At 40.7% G+C, this 614-nt stretch overlaps 1 protein-coding gene across 1 annotated transcript in view; it reads right to left on the bottom strand.

Moving 5' to 3' along the window:
- LOC115232440 (innexin unc-9) overlaps nucleotides 1-98 on the bottom strand; it is a 677,230-nt gene extending 677,132 nt beyond the window's left edge. The window contains exon 1 of the mRNA XM_036500604.1: nucleotides 1-98. This exon is cut by the window's left edge and continues 42 nt beyond it. The gene's annotated coding sequence lies outside the window, so the exon portion shown is untranslated.
- Nucleotides 99-614: the final 516 nt, after the last annotated feature.

The following is a 614-nucleotide window of genomic DNA, read 5'->3' as shown; positions in this document are numbered from 1 at the left end:
TCTATGATGATTTGTATGAAACCAGGTATTCATATAACAAGGCGGCGAGCTGGCTAAATCGTTAGCACGCAGGGCTAAATGCTTAGCGTTATTTCGCCGCTACGTTCTGAGTTCAAATTCCGCCGAGGTCGACTTTGCCTTTCATCCTTTCGGGGTCGATTAAATAAGAACCAGTTACGCACTGGGGTCGATATAATAGACTTAATCCGTTTGTCTGTCCTTGTTTGTCCTCTCTGGGTTTAACCCCTTGTGGGTAGTAAAGAAATAGGTATTTCGTCTGCCGCTACGTTCTGAGTTCAAATTCCGCCGAGGTCTACTTTGCCTTTCATCCTTTCGGGGTCGATTAAATAAGTACCAGTTACGCTGTTACGCAGTTACGCGCTGGGATCGATATAATCGACATAATCCATTTGTCTGTTCTTGTTTGTCCTCTCTGTGTTTAGCTCCTTTGTGGATAGTAAAGAAATAGATATTCATATAACATTTCAATACTCTGAGAACTCTTGGAAATATTGTTAGAGATACAATGATTACATAAAGGGTCCAACTAATAGAATTTACTGATACACGGAACAGTATGCTTTTATTCTTCAGTTTCTGTACAGAAATGCTGA

The sequence above is a fragment of the Octopus sinensis genome, linkage group LG2 (assembly GCF_006345805.1).
Source record: "Octopus sinensis linkage group LG2, ASM634580v1, whole genome shotgun sequence".
In the NCBI taxonomy this organism is placed as follows: domain Eukaryota; kingdom Metazoa; phylum Mollusca; class Cephalopoda; order Octopoda; family Octopodidae; genus Octopus; species Octopus sinensis.
Note: the sequence above shows the minus strand (reverse complement) of the source record. Positions and strands in the feature narration are given on the sequence as shown.